General features: G+C 36.3%; 1 protein-coding gene across 1 annotated transcript in view; it reads right to left on the bottom strand.

Annotated features, from left to right (window-relative positions):
* The window catches only part of LOC138891663 (uncharacterized), a 38,819-nt gene that overhangs the window by 19,396 nt on the left and 4,519 nt on the right, over nucleotides 1-14,904 (bottom strand). The window lies entirely within an intron of this gene.

Raw genomic sequence — 14,904 nt, 5'->3', positions numbered from 1 at the left:
GAACTTCCTTGTATCATAATGGTGTCTTCCTATTATTTTGAGAATGGATGGCCTCTCTATTTCAGCTCAAAAGTATATATCTGTTAGGCTAGATAATTCAATTCAATTATACAAATTAGCTCCTATAGTAGTCTAATATGGATGGAATTGCTAGGACTTGTGACAAGGATAATATTTGACTGATAGAAGGATTATGTTATGTAGTGACATGTTAGATTAACGGTTCCTTCCTATTAATTTCAGATGAAGATATGGATTCTAATAAATAAATAAAAGAAAAAACCGACAGACTAAATAAAGAAATTAAAAAATGGCAAAACTCTGAAGCTTACCGAAGATGGAGATCAAAAGAAACCAATAAATTATTTAAGAGTAGATGAAAGAAATAACGGGGAAGGAGGTTAGGCATTTAAATATGTGTCCAACAGAAATAAAATTACCATTAAAATAATGTCGCACGCGCCTATCAAGCAAGGAAACTCACCCAATATAACTAATCAGCTTTTTGTGTTTAAATAAATTATAAAAAATAGGGTTGAAGTACCAAAATGGAACAAGGCTGAGATGAAGAGTCAAAATAAAAATTGGTGCCAAGTTAAAGTGGTTATCTATGTATCGGGCCTAATAAAATCAAAGGGGTTGCAGGATTTTGGCATTTTTGGAAATATCCAACACGGATTGAGGCGATTTTTCAGAGGGAATTCACGGGAAAAAATTAGGTAAGTCACGTATGATCAGTTTTAGTCAATAATATTGAATTATCATTGAGTATTTTGACTAGATTACGTGTTTTTGAGGTAAAATTCAAGGATTTGATTCTAGGGATTTGAAAATAAGATTTGAGGATTTGAAGGTCGAGTTGATGTCGGAATTTGGTAAATTTGGTATGGTTGGACTAGTGATTGAATGGGCATTCATATTTGTAACTTTTGTCGGGTTTCGAGACATGGGCCCCGCTGATAATATTTTAATTGAATTTCGAATTTTGTTGGAAAAATTAGTATTTTCATATGGAATTAATTCCTATAAATTGTGTTGACTGTATCGAATTAATTGTGATTAGATTCGAGGTATTCGGAGGCTGATTCGCAAGGTAAAGGCATATTGGAATAACGGACTTGCACGGTTTGAGGTAAGTAACACTTCTAAACTTGGTTCTTAGGGTATAAATTCCGAAAATACGTGTTATGTGATTTGTTTGGAGGTGACGCACATGCTAGGTGATGGGCGTGTCGGTGTACACCGTAGAAATTATAACGTAATTGATTCCGTGGAATTGTGTACTCAAATAATCTGGGCATTTTCCCATGTACTTTCATGTGTTAAAGGAATTGAGTGGAAACTCGTATTAAAGATCATGTTTAGGCTACGTGCCGATATTTTGGGACCTACAAGGGTCGTGTTGTTGTTGAATTATTTGTTTAAATTGTAATTATATACTCAGTCACATCCATCATTTGCATATCATATCTCAGTCTCTATTGTCATTCATTGATACATCATATCATCATGTCGGGCCGAGTTTTCGTGTCATTGTGAGCCCGAGAGACTGGAGATTTTGAGTGATATTTATGGGATCGGGCTGCACGCCGCAACATATTTTTATTCATTTATTTATTATAGCGCTTGGGCTGAAGGAGCCCCTCCGGAGTCTGCACCCCCACGGTGAGCACTGTTTCTTTATATTTGGGATGGAGTTACCTTATTTATTTATATTCGGGATGGAGCTCCCTAGGCATGGAGTTGCCTTATTTATTTATATTTGGGATGGAGTTTTGTCACGACCCGAAATCCAACTAGCCGTGATGGCACCTAGCCCAACCCGTTAGGTAAGCCAATTTATAAATATCCGATTCAATAATATTTAACTGACTCTAATACACTTTCCAAGGACTGGTAGTACAAATCATGAGCTTCTAAGATTTAGTGTTTACAAAGCTGGTATGAAATAAAATACAACTTCTGTTTGAAGTATACATGAACAGATTACATTTCTAACGCTACCATGAATAAGAGGCAGTAATTCTTGGAACGCAGGTACATGTTCACATCCAGCTCCCACCATGTACAACAACATCAACATCCAAAATTTGCACGCAAGGTGCAGAAGTGTAGTATGAGTACAACCGCCCTCAGGTACTCAATAAGTAACAAACCTAAACTTAGGTTGAAAGTAGTGACGAGCTTGTACCAAGGCCAGAGTCCAACTCCAATAACCAACAACAGTTCCTAACAATATAATTGAAGGCAGCACGAGTATAACTTCAACAATAAAATGCTCAGCTCGTATACAGTTCTGGAAAATAAACATTTTCTTTTTAGATATAATAGTAAAACTCAAATCTTTTGCCGAAAATCACTGAAAGTATGAGTAAGTCTGACATTTGTGATTTCTCTCAAAAACTTTAACAACAAATAAGAAATTCCATTATCAGATGGCATGAGGAACAATACTTCTCTATGCTTACATATCAAGTATGCATATCTAATGCAATGCATCACAGTGATGAACTCATGTACTCAAACCCTCGGAGTACTCAATCACTTAGTATTGTATATGGCCAATCCAGCACAAGAAAGATTCATCCCAACCATATATATACATAATAACTGATATTCAGTCAGTCAGTACGGTACAAAGCCATTTCACCCCAAAGGTAAATTTATCCCCAAATATAATGACTTAGAGAAAATCCATGTCCAGGGAAAAATTCAACACAATTACAAATAAATAAGGCAAGTCCATGCTCTAGGAAGTCCATCCCGAATATAAATAAATAAGGCAAGTCCATGCCCTAGGAAGTCCATTTCGAATATAAATAAATAAGGCAAGTCAATGCCCTGGAAAATCTATCCCGAATATAAATCATCTACGCTCATTGTGGGGGGTGCAGACTCCGGAGGGGCTCCTTCAGCCCAAGCATGATATAAAGTCGATATGGCCTGCTGCAGGCGGGCAGTCCCGATCCATATAATAACAATTTATGGGCGTGTAGCTCGATCCCATAAATATTCTCACAAATGGATTAATATGACTGAGCATGAAATGTACATTTTAAAATAATTAATTCAACAACAACATGACCTTATGGGTCATAAAATATCGGCACATAGCCTAAACGTGTTCTTTAATATGATTCTCAGCTCAATTTCTTTAACGCATGAAAGTACATGGATAATGCCAAGATTATTTGACTACAAAATTCCAATTTTTCCATGTTTGGTAACTTAAATGTTTTGGAAATATTTTCCTTATGAACTTATTTTTCTCCAATTGGAGGAAAATGTTTCATTATCAAGAGAAGGAAAAATATTTTCCAAAATCCCTTCTCAACCTTTCAAATTTCAGTTTTTTTTTTCGTCACCACCCACCCTACACACCCCCGTAAAAAATAATTACTTTTTTTGTAATTTTAAATTTCTATTTTTTCGTTTTTCTGCACCACCTCCTCCCCCCACCTCGCATAAAAAAAGCTTTTTTTAATTTTTTTTTTTTTTAATTTTAAATTTCTGCTTTTTGTTTTCTCCACTAATGGCTTGTTTTGCCAAGCATCTTCAAGGTCAAGAGCACAAAAAAAGTATTTTTTTTTGTTTTCAAAGTTGAAGTGTTTGGTCAAGCTTTTAGAAGAAAAAATATATTTTTAAGCAGAAGCATATGTCCGGGAAAAAATAAATGTTTTTAAATATTTTCAGTTTTAGTTTTTTCATCTTTCGGTTTACAGGTTCGAAATTTTACAAGTTCCAAAGTTATGAGTTCGGAGGTTTATGTGTTTGAAAGTTTACGGGTTTAAAAATTAAAAAGTTTAGGGGTTCGAAATTTCGCGGTTTCGAAAGTTTAGCGGTTCAGAAGTTTATAAAAATTGTGGGTTCGAAAGGTTGTTGGTTCGAAAGTTTATGACTTCATGTTTATTGTATCTAAATTATTTATGAATACTTTTTGAAAAATTATTTTCCTTAATTTGCGTACCAAACACAGAAAATTGAATACAATTACTACTTGTTTTTCAAGAAAATATTTTCTTGAAAAATATTTTTCACGGAAACATTATACCAAACACACCCTTGATATTAAATATTTTTTGCCCAATTGTTCTACCTCGTTTCATCTGCCAAAAAATTCTGAAACTCTCTTTTGATGCCTCCAATGGATTCCTTGTTAAATTTCAGTCAAGTTATGTTTTTGAATCACCCTATTTGGCCTTAAAATGAGGGAGATATGATGTTTTGAAGATTTAAATGAAGTCTGGAAATTTAAGGGATAAAAAATAATATTTTCGTAATTACTTTACACCGGAAAATCAGCAACGAAAGAATTTTCGTTTTAGCACCCAAAACTCATTCAGAACCTCCCAGACACAAATCATATATGCGTTTCAATAAAATACGCTACGAACCTGCTCGCGCACTCAAAATACTGAAAAGAGGTCATCTTGACCCGATATTGACCATGGTCAAACACCAAATCCTTAACTAGTTTCTCAACCAATGATCCAAAATACACCTGATCCCTTCAGGACCCTATTTAATCATACCAACAAGTCTTAAAATATGATACGAACTTAGTTGAAACCTCAAATCATATCAAACAACGCTAAAACACAATCATACCTCAATTCAAGCTTAACGAAACTAAGAAATTACAACTTCTACATTTGATGCCGAAACCTATCAAATCAACTCCGATTGACCTCAATTTTTTCACACAAGTCATAAATGACATAACGAACCTATAAAAAAATTTAGAACTGGATTCCAACCCCGATATCAAAAATCAACTCCCCGGTCAAACTTCCAAACTTAAATTTCTATTTTAGTCATTTCAAGCCTAATTTAACTATAGACTTTCAAATGATTTTCCGAACACGCTTCTAAGTCCAAAATCACTATACAGAGCAATTGAAATCATCAAAACTCCGTTCCGAGGTCAAATTCACAAAAGTCAAACTTGGCAACTCTTCCAACTTAAAGCTTCATACTTGAGAATCGTTTTTCCAAATCAATTCCGAATAACCTGAAAACTAAAACCGACGATTCACACAAGTCATAATACATCATACGGAACTACTTATACCCTCAAACTACCGAGCGAAGTATAAATGCTCAAAATGACCAGTCGGGTCATTACAAGTTCCCTGGGCTGGATTGGCCTTGTACAGTTCTGAGTGACTGACTGACTGTCGATATATATGTATTTGGGATAGAGTTCCCTGGGATGGATTGGCCATATACAGTACTGAGTGATTGAGTATTCTGAGAGTATGAATACACGAGGTTTCCATTGTGGCACATCACATGCAACATATATTTTGGCATGTAGAGATAAAGATGTCATATTCCTCATATCAGGTAGAATTTATTTATTTTATTGGTATTGGTCTTATTTATTAAACTTGAGAACATGCCTACATTTTTGTACTGTTATTTTTATATTGGATTGTACCTATTAAGCTCGCCACTACTTTCAGCTAAAGGTTAGTCTTGTTACTTATTGAGTACATGAGGTCGGTTGTACGCATACTACACTCTGCACTTCATGTGCATAACCAGGTACTTTCGGACACGGCGACTGCTAGATTTTGTATTTTTATCTGTTGAAGACTATCGAGGTAGTTGTTTGACGTCTGCATACCTTAACTCTCTTTCCCTTCAGTTATTTGTATTGTTCTATATTTTTATATAGTATTTTTATCAGTCAGACTATGTTATCATTCAGATGCGTATGTACTCAATGACACCGAGTTTTGGGAGCGTATTTGTTTCAGAATTTTTGGGATTTTCTGTTAAATTTAAATATTATATTTTCAAACTTAAAACAAATTATGATTTATTGAGGTTATCGGCTTGCCTAGTATTGAGATAGGCGCCATCACGACATGCGGATTTTGGGTCATGACAGTTACCTTTATATGTATTGTTGCAAAGTCATGCTGGTAGAAACAGGAAATTAACATTTTCCACAATTCACACACCAATAGTTCATATAATCATAGGTGGATCCAGAATTTTGGGATGATGGGTTCTCAATAACGAAAAGGTAAATTCAGGATATAAATTTTATGTGTTCAGTCTTTAATTATTACTATTTCAACCACTACACGTTTGGAATTATAAGTTCATACTTAATTTTTTTTTTAAATAGAAATTTTTTACATCGATATTTATATTCCGTGTCAAAAATGTTGAGATCAATTGAACTCATTGATTGTATGCTACATCATCCACTTCTACTAGTTTTAATATACGCATTTTATATAATCATATAAGATTTTATGGTGACAAAAGAAGAATAGAAATTTCAATGTATGAAAAATTTGAAAGGATAAACCTAACAACGAAAGAAAGAAATAAAAAGGAAAAGTACTCAATTGATACGCAAAAAGTGACACTAGACATACCCATATCCCCTACGCGCCTAGTTCTAGAAAAAAATAACAACATTGACATAAGAATTGAACTTGCAATCTCACTTAGAGTGGTGTACCTAGTAACCTTTGCATAGTATGATACTTTGAGGTTGGGTGCACACACATATATTTAAGTATTTCTAAGAAACATATAATATTAGTATACATGATCTAGGGAGTGGATCATGGGTTCACGTGTCCCATGGAACCTCTCCTAGATGCGCCCCTGCATATAATAATGCAACCGGAAGGTTTATTCATAAACGGATTCAGGATTTAAACTCTATATGTGTTCAAGTTTTAATTTCTTAGTTTTGAACTCATCGTATTTCTAGAATTATGGGTTCAAACCTATTATTTATAATTTTGGAGAATTTTTACACATAAATCTATGCTCCCGTTCAACATACTAGGTTCAAATAAATTCGGCGCCACAATGCTAGATGTACCTCTGGATTCATTGTTGATCAAAAATAACCTCAGCGGCAATTGTTTTTTACTTTCCCAGCTTTTCAAAGTCACAACTAACGACTAGCGACCATGCTTTCTTTTCTGGACAAATTGGTTTGGTTGTTCTTTTACAAATCTTAGCATGTCCTACAGACCATTGACCTCTTTTCTAGGCTTTGAAACTAGAAAGTTACCACTACACTTTTAATTTTATGTAACCATTTACACCATTGTTCACGTTTATGTCGTATATAATTTCCATTTGCCTAGCATCGTCTTTACATTGGAATATTTAACCTAACTTTTTTAGATATTGTTGTACTGAACTCTCTATCCGTTGTTGGCCGGAGAGTGTGGAGGTCGAGGATTAAGGTTGTAGGTTAGTAGGTAGTCGCGCATTTTTCTTTTCCATACCAGTAGTATTAGTACTATTACACTTGTTTTCTCTTATTTTTAGACTTAGATTTCTATACGGTCAAAACCGATTTTCGACTTTCGTATGATTAGTCAAGATTGGAACATAATGGACCGAAGGTCATCTTCATAATATCGAGATGAGATCTGAAGCCAGGATACCGAGCTCAAGTTTCAGGGACCGATCAAATACCGAGCTCGAAGTCACTATCGAGCTCGGGTCCAAATCGAACTATGATGTGAAGTGGTGTTATCGAGTTCAAGAGCCAGAGACCGACCAATACCGGGCCTCGAGTCAATATCGATCTCTAAATCTGGAGATCGACCAATACCAAGTCCGATCAAGATCGAGCTAAGGGACAAGAGATGTTATAGCCGCACTAAGGGAGAGAATCTCGGCGAAAATTAAGAAAACGCCAATTAACTAATCTATCATGGAATCCCCGCTATGTATTTTTTATATCCAAATTGGATTTTCTCCACTATAAGAAGGATGACTATCATTTCTTTAAAGGGGACATCGACACACTCCCATATTAAAAAGATTACTAATATTCATATACAGATTATCCTTTTTTGGGATTTGTACATTGATTCGTCTTGATTGTTCATAAATCGCGTGCCATTCAATTTGGTCTGTATTTTATTCTTTTTTCAGTCAATATTCGACATATTTCTACTTACTTTTCTGATTTGTGCCAAGTTATACCACGTATCCTTATAACTACGTATAAATTCAACTCTATCTATTTTTCGGGTAAACAGTTTGGCGCCCACCGTGGGGATAAGGATAATAGTGATTATTTTGTACAAATATCTATGAAACACATTATTTTACACTTGCTCTTGGAAGTGTCTTTGAATTTCTGGTTGAAAATGACGGATTCTCAATTAATGGCCCTACCCATCGACAATGAAGCTGGCCTTCGATATGAGAACAACAACTTAACCCCCGGGGGTGGAAGGACACTCATCGATCCCATTGGAGCTTGGGTCGAAGAACTAATAGACGTCAATTCACATGCAGCCATCGAGGCAAACCAACGTTCCGACCCTGAAAATAGCATTCATGGTGGAACTCGATCTGCAGCTCGAAATACCCAAAACGCTGAAGAAAACAAAATCAGCTTGCGTATGATTTTTGAAATATTGCAAGCTCAACAAGTAGCAATAGCCCAATTGCAGAGCGAAACATAGGCACCGACCAGACTCGAGCCCAGTCCACCCCAAGAAGTCACCCACAAAACGGGGCCAGCTGTAGTAAGGTCAAATGAGCAAGAATCGGGGACTAATCCCGAAATTGTTAAGATGTTCGAAGAACTGATAAAATGAATAGAGTCGGGAGAAAGAAGGATTGAAGCAAATGACAAAAAGGTGGAAACATATAACTCCAGGGTTGATCGGATCCCGGGGGCACCACCAATATTGAAAGGCTTGGATTCCAAAACATTTGTACCCAGCTGTTACCTGGGCCAATGTGCACAATCGATATAAATCGAAGATCAGAGTTGAAGACGGCCAGTTGGTGTAACACCCCGGCCAATAACATGTGGATAGGCCCAGTTATAGGAAAAACTCTGTCAAAATTTTTACGAATTTGTAAAGATAGCTAATTTTAAGGGCCATAAGTAAGTTGAGATTTTGGAAGGGAAGTATAATACTCATGTAGTCATAAGCGCCTATATATAATGGTTGGAGGTAAAAGTATGGTAACTCTATTCTTAGAAGTAACTTGTAAAATATTCGAGGACTAACTTACTGACGCACATCAACCTAGTAAGAAAGTTGATGTACACTAATTATATTATTTTCTGTACAGACAAGGGCTATTATAAGAATGATATCAATATATTATAATAATATGTGTATGAGGTGCATTAAGAATGGTCTAAGAATAGCCCCAAGGCTAAGGCAAGTTGAAACTTTTATGATGTGATAAAGTTTCAAGTGAGTTCGCACAAGACCTAACTTCAAACGAAAATACCTCTCTTGATATGAAGATTTATATGGTGTATTACCTATCAAAAAAACGTTCTATGTGTCTAGTTTTCAACTCGTCAACCCGTTCGTCATTTGGACACTCATATAAGAAGTTATGACCATATTACCAAAGGTTGGATCTGCGATCAATTTCGTGACCGCAAAACGATTCCGCAGACCGCATAAGCATCGCAAAGTGGAGCAGAGACGGGCAAATTTTGAAAAACAAATATTATGTTGTCGCATAATTATTATGTTGTCCTATAATTGGTTTTTTTTTCCCACAAAACGATTATGCTATAACATAATTGCACCACATAATTGACTTCGGGGGTCATTTTTGAAAATTTTCATATCCGATCCAATTTTGATATAAGGCCTTAGGGGGTTATTTTAGAAGGTAAAATGTGATTTTATAGAGAGAGGAGAGAGCTATCTTAGAGATAGAAAGAGAAGACCTAGTTATTTTGTTCATCAATTCTTGCTCAAGGCTTGAAGATTTCACAAGATTTTCATCTAATAGGTAAGATTCTACTCCCTAGCCCTAAATTTCGGGATTTTGATTAAAAGTAGGTCATGAGAAGTTTGATTCTTGGGTGTGAGAGTATTATGTATATATATATATATATATATATATATATATATATATATATATTTATATACCAATAAGGTTTGTGGGAAGATTGTTGAGCTTAAATAAGTAAGGATTGGGTTGAGTAGTGAAGGAAATATTGTAGAAGAACCTTGTGGTTAAATTTGCATATCTAGTATTTGATAAAATGCTCAAATGATCTGAGACCATAAATATCTTCTTAATTATGGTTCAATTTTGTTATGTCTGAAAATAGGTTGGGATTGCTAAAATTTCTGGAATGTTATAGTAATTTAAGGAAAGCTCAATTGAGGTATGTTGGTTAAACTTTCTCTCTTAGAATTGAATTTCATGATGTTTCCATAAGTTTCAAGTATGGTTATCTCAAGTTCCTTATTCTATATTCTGAGTTGTTCCCAATAAATTCAATTGTCCCGAATAAGCAAAGTGTCAAGAATTGTGTAATCAAAACTTGTTCTGAATGTTCCTATCACATTACGTCATCCTTCGGGAATGTGTTCAAGAATGATATATGTATTAAAATGTTATGGATTTGAGTCGTATTTCAAATGAAAGCTAGTATGCCAAATTGTGTGAGAAAAACTCAATATGCTTAAGACCCTTAATTGCTCAAATGTGTAACTAAAGTCTTGATTTGGAAATGTCTTGTTGTTGATAATCTATAATGATACTTGAAAATGAAATAAGTGAATTGGGGATATAGAGTGTGGACAACGTGCAAAGAATGAAGGTTATACTTGTGGCAAATGGTACCAATAAAATAAGATGATGTGAGAAAGATTATGAAATGATCTTTGATTCAACTATTCCAAAATTGACTTCGAAAATAGAATTTGCCTAAAAGCTTATGTACTCAAGTCATACCCATATGTGGTTGTTTCAACTAATGTTATGCTTTGTGAGTATTTTCAATGTGTTTTTTATTCTTACATATTCGTGAATGAAAATTGTGTAGTGTCCTTTTTGGGGAAAAGTATTTCAAGAATAAATGGTGTGTTACTTGTTGATGATTTTAACTTACGCATCAATTGCCAATTATTTTACTCCATTTATCGGAAAGAAATCTATTGTACTTAAATTGTTCATTTCTAATGAAATTAAAGTTGTGATTTTCGGAATATTCTATATGTTGATATTTGATGATGATATATGAAAGGGAAGAAATGAAAGTATAGAATATGAAATATGGCCATTGCGCCATGAATAAAGAATTATATGTTTGGCCAAGAGAGCCAATAAAATAATAATGTTGTAAGTGGTTGAAAGTACGATTAAGTGATATGTGGTGTGAAAGGTTATGAGATGTACGTATTTGTACTTTTGTTTCCATTGTGTTATGAAATCCTGTGGACGGTCTATGAAACACATTGGTATATTGTGTTATGAAATCCTGTGGACAGTCTATGAAATGCATAGGTATATTGTGTTATGAAATCCTATGGACGGTCTATGAAACGCATAGGTATATTGTGTTATGAAATCCTATGGACGGTCTATGAAACGCATAGGTACATTGTGATATGAAATCCTGTGGACGGTTTATGAAACGCATAGGTACATTGTGTTATGAAATCCTGTGGACGGTCTATGAAATATATAGGTACATTGTGATATGAAATCCTGTGGACGGTCTATGAAACGCATACGTATATTGTGTTATGAAATCCTGTGGACGGTCTATGAAACGCATAGGTATATTGTGATATGAAATCTTGTGGACGGTCTATGAAATGCATAGGTGCATTGTGTATAAGAAGTATCAGTGTACGGTATGAATAAATACTATGAACGGTCTATGAAACTTATAAGTGCATAATATGATATGTGAACACTACCGACGGTCTAATGAGACACATTATTAATGCACATAATAGGTGCCCCTTTCGTTGTCCTTGTTTGTACAGGTTGTTTCAATTACATTATATTATGTGTTCCACGTATAGATCATATGGACATTCTATTTTGTAAGAGGATTTCTAGCTATATATACTAGTGTTATTCGACAGTACTAACGTCCCTTTTGCCGGGGGCGCTGCATCTTTAATGGATGCAGGTGGTTCTACAGTAGGTTGCATTGATCAGTGATAGCAGTACACTCTTTTCAGCTGATTTGATGAGCCCCACTTCATTTCGGGGTCATATATCTTTTGTTTCTCATGTACTTTGTGGTTGAGGTATAGTCGGGGCCTTGTTGCCGACATTTCCATATTACTATTCAGTTTTACTTAGAGGCTCCGTAGAAAGGTTGTGGGTGGTATTTGATGTTGGGAATTAGATTAGAACTGTTGGTATTTGTCAACATGTTTTTCATTAAATCTATAAACTCGTACTATTTTGGAAATATTGAATGATGATGTTAGTGGGAATAAAATCGAAGCGGTTAATGAAACCTCTTCAATATTTGATTAACGGACTACATCTCCTCTCTATGCAAGGATGAATTTGGGTAGAATAAAATCTAACAGGCTTGCTCAGCCGGGTTTACTCGGTTGAGCGTCGGTCGCGCTCCCCGAGTTTGGGGCGTGACAGTTGGGTTCTGGGTCTATTATTAAAAGGGTTACCAACCGAGAACAAAGGCCGATCAGGGACCGATATCGGCTGTATAGTAGAGATCATAGGGGTAACGAACCAAGACATAACCCCATACAAGGCAATAAAGAAGTGATCGAGGCCAAAGGTCTCGAGGGCTGAAGAACAAGAATAGGTTAGATAGGCATATCAGACCTAAGGAAGCACCACGGTTATCAGAGTTTAACTTCAACGTTGATGCATCCGCCATCGTGTCGGCTATTGGACGTATCAAAGATACTAAGTGGCCTCGACCTCTGCAGACCGATCCAACCCAGAGGAATCCCAATCAAATATCTGAATATCATGGAACTCATAGCCACGGGACAGAAGATTGCAGACAATTGAGAGAGGAGGTAGCCTGGTTATTCAATAAACCGCACCTTCGAGAATCTTGAAGCGACCGGGCCAAAATCCATTTTATAAATAGGGATTTCAGAAGACAAAACGAACAAGAAGAGCCACAACTCATCATCCACATGATCATTGGTGGGATCGATAACCCCCACGGGGCGGTACTTAAGCGCACTAGGATGTCGATTGAAAGAGAAATGTGATCTCGGTCTCAGGATTATGCACCTAAAGGAACATTGTCCTTTAGTGATGAAGACGTAGAACGAATCATGTATCCCCACAACGATGCACTGGTAATATATGTACTTATGAATAAAACACAAGTTAAGCGTGTGTTAATTGATTCAGATAGTTCGGCAAACATTATTATATCGAAGGTCGTAGAGCAGCTCGGTCTACTGGACCAGATCGTGGCCTTGACCATCCAAGAAATGAATTTCCACGTAATCTAAGGTGACATGAGGTATAACGCGCTTTTTGGAAGTTCGTGGATCCATAATACGATAGTTGTACCCTAGACCCTCCACCAGGTTATGAAATTCCCAACATCGGAGGGAGTCAAAACGGTCTAAGGAGAGCATTTGACCACAAGAGAAATGTTTTCCATCGATGAGGTAATTCCGATATCTACACTTTCATCGATAAAGGGATCATATTCGAAGGGTGAACGGGATACCAAATAACAATCACAAACGTCAGCTTCGACACAGCTAGGGAATTAGAAGACTGACGAAGATGATGACTATGGGATCCCTCGATCCTTTATAGTCCCCGATGATACCAATGCTTCTCAGTGAATGGTCGAAGGACTGGAGCAAATCACGCTAGTCGAATATCTTCCCGAGCGAAAGGTATACCTGGGCACGGGGTTAGACCCTGAGCTCAGGAAAAAGCTTATTCAATTTCTTATAGCTAACATGAACTGTTTCGTTTGGTCCCATCTCGACATAACAGGGATCCCACCGGATATAGCCACTCATAGATTGAGCTTGGATCCAAAATTCCGTCCGAAAAAGCAAAAAAGAAGGCCCCAGTCCTAGGTCAAACATGAATTCATCAAGGACAAGGTAACTAAACTTCTTAAAATAGGATCCATTCGAGAAGTTAAATATCCTGATTGGCTAGCAAATGTGGTGGTGGTCCCTAAGAAAGGAGACAAACTTAGAATGTGTATAGATTATAAAGACTTGAACAAAGCATGCCCTAAGGATTCTTTTCCTTTGCCCAGCATCAATCGTATGATCGACGCCACGGTCGGCCACGAGACTCTTAGTTTTCTCGATGCCTACTCCAGGTACAACCAAATACAAATGAACCCGGAGGATCAAGAAAATACCTCATGTGTCACCAAGTACGACACCTATTGTTATAATGTAATGCCATTCGGTCTAAAAAATGCCGATGCAACTAATCAATGCCTAGTAAATCAAATGTTCGAAACAAAATAGGAAAATCAATGGAAGTTTATATTGATGACATGTTAGTTAAGTCCCTGCGAGCAGAGGACCATTTAAAACATTTGCAGGAAACTTTCGACATACTAAAAAAGTACAATATGAAGCTTAACCCCTAAAAATGTTCATTCGGGGTTGGATCGGGCAAGTTTCTTGATTTCATGGTATCCAACCGATGAATCGAAATCAACCCCGATAAAATCAAAGCTATCGAGGACATCACGATGGTAGATAATGTAAAGGTCGTGCAAAGGTTAATAGGGAGAATAGCCACCTTGGGATAATTCATTTCAAGATCCTCATATAGGAGCCACCGATTTTTCTCACTACTTAAGAAGAAATGAAACTTTGCATGGACTCTGAAATGCAAACACGCTTTGGAAGAACTAAAGCGGTATTTATTAAGCCTGCCTATACTTCATACCCCGAAAGTGGACGAACAGCTTTACTTGTACTTAGCTGTATCGGAGATAGCGGTAAGTGGAGTCTTGGTTCGGGAAGAACGAGGTACGTAATTCCCTATTTATTATGTCAGTCGGACCTTAGGCGAGGTCGAAACTAGATATCCATACTTAGAAACATTAGCGCTTGCTTTAATAAGCGCCTCTAGGAAATTAAAACCATATTTCCAATCTCACTCGATACATGTTGTAACAACTTATCCTCT

This window comes from Nicotiana tomentosiformis, chromosome 1 (genome assembly GCF_000390325.3).
Source record: "Nicotiana tomentosiformis chromosome 1, ASM39032v3, whole genome shotgun sequence".
NCBI lineage: Eukaryota > Viridiplantae > Streptophyta > Magnoliopsida > Solanales > Solanaceae > Nicotiana > Nicotiana tomentosiformis.
Note: the sequence above shows the minus strand (reverse complement) of the source record. Positions and strands in the feature narration are given on the sequence as shown.